The sequence below is a fragment of the Lactuca virosa genome, chromosome 4, assembly GCF_052849685.1.
Source record: "Lactuca virosa cultivar CGN04683 chromosome 4, Lactuca_virosa_CGN04683_v6, whole genome shotgun sequence".
Lineage (NCBI taxonomy): Eukaryota > Viridiplantae > Streptophyta > Magnoliopsida > Asterales > Asteraceae > Lactuca > Lactuca virosa.
This window is the reverse complement of record NC_136429.1, coordinates 506,619,128-506,621,037: the sequence shown is the minus strand read 5'-3', so window position 1 is coordinate 506,621,037 and position 1,910 is coordinate 506,619,128. Positions and strand designations below refer to the sequence as shown.

The 1,910-nt window shown below is 37.4% G+C and overlaps 1 non-coding gene across 1 annotated transcript; it reads left to right on the top strand.

The window, feature by feature from the left end:
- Positions 1-887: 887 nt before the first annotated feature.
- Positions 888-994, top strand: LOC145110158 (small nucleolar RNA R71). Its single transcript, XR_013709537.1, has one exon. It is a non-coding gene; the product is annotated as a small nucleolar RNA R71 (small nucleolar RNA).
- The last annotated feature ends 916 nt before the right edge of the window (positions 995-1,910 follow it).

The window sequence follows — 1,910 nt, the reverse complement described above, 5'->3', positions numbered from 1 at the left end:
GGCTCACGTCGTGAGTCCGGTGTTTCAGCAGAAAATTTTTCTTTGATTTTTGACTTTTTCGGCTTTGGTTCGGATGGTTGTGGCTCTACTTCTAGTGCTTTTAGGAACTTAGAAATAGCCTCTTCTTCAGTTTCAATCATCATGACTTGCGAATGAGGTTCTTTCTCGGGGCTTTTTGGAGATAACTTATCTTGTACGAGAGTAGTTAGTTGACCTAGTTGGACTTCAATATTGTGGATCGATGCTTGGTGATTTCTTAGCAAAGCTTGTTGCTCCTTCATGATATTCTGATGTTCCCTTATCACTGCATCCGTTGCATCATGCCTTTTTTCAGAAGCCTCCATAAAACGAGCTAACACATTTTCTAAATCAACTTCCTTCTCAGCTGGTGGTTGTTCCTTTTGGTAGAAGTCTCAACTTGTCTGCCTATATTTTTCTTCTTTTTTCTTCTTGTACTCTTCATATGGCAACCACTCCTTCTTGGGTTTTCTCCAATCTTCATCATATTTATCCCCACTAGAATAGCAAACTTCAGCCTTTTTAATACCATGTTCATCCAAGTGGCATTCTTTTGTCAAGTGTGGATCATTGCATTTTTCACATCCAACTCTTATAGCATGAATTGATTGTCCATCTTGGTCATTCTTCTGTCCATTGTGTCAAGCATAGCTAGTACAGCAGCCATGTCTTCAGAATTTCCTCCCCCAATTCCTTTAGCTCCTTCATTTCTTGGATTGTGGTACTCACGAGAATGTTTTGCAAATTCTTCAACCAACTCCTTAACTTCTCCCAGATTCTTCTTAGTTAGTGGTCCTTGAGAATCAAGGAGTTGCCTTGTCATGACATTTACACCATCATAAAATATTGAGACTTCTTGTTGTATGTTAATGTCATTTTGAGGACAATTTCTTAGTAACCCTTTATAACGCTCCCATGCCTCATAAAGTGATTTACCCGGATTTTGCTCAAAGTTGGCTATTGCCTTCTTGAGTTTAGCTATCTTTGATGGTGGGCACACTACTAGAAAAATAGCCTCTTACGACGTGCAATGTGTGTCGTAAAACGCTCAGATGACGCGCAAATGCGCGTCAAGGAAGGCCCTGTCATAACGAGAGACGACACGCTTTTGCATGTCTTTACCTTATGACGCGCATTTACGACGCACAATGCGTGTCAAGGAAGGTCCTGTCATAAAGAAGATGACACGCATTTGCGTGTCGTAAAACGATCCACATTTACGACTTGCATTGCGTATCATTAAAGCTTATGTCATAAAGAAAGACGACACACATTTTTGCGTGTCATAAAGTTTAAATGTTTTAAAAAATATATATTTTTTGTAAATATACTAATTTTCAAATTACATCACACATTTAATGTCTCATAATATAAAATAAAATTTCATACACAAAAAATAAAATAAATTGCACAAATTATAATATGTCATACAAATAATCATTCAAATGTTAAATAAAAAAAATACATTGCTAACATGGGTTATACATTCCTATAAAAGTAACAACCCTCGGTGACCTTGATCTAGATCGATGTCGACTTGGATCGATGGCGACGATTGGATTTTAGATACACAACATGATTACTGACCTAAGACCTTGTGCAACAAGTGCATCCCATGCCCTATTTCCAGCAACCACCACATGTTTTAGTGTCTCAAGGGCTAGTATACTTCCTCCTTGCCATCCAATAGCTTTCAGTAACAATGGAACCACCTGTAATTTATTTAAAAAAAATCAAGGTCAAAACTGAAAACTAAGTATGCCCTTGCTCCTTTTTTTCCCCTTAACATAGGTAAATAATGATGTCTATCTGGATAAAGCTTGTTCCTTTTCTAGACTGTAAGAGGATTTTGATTGAGTCATTACGTCCATTAAGTCAAAATGAAACAGATA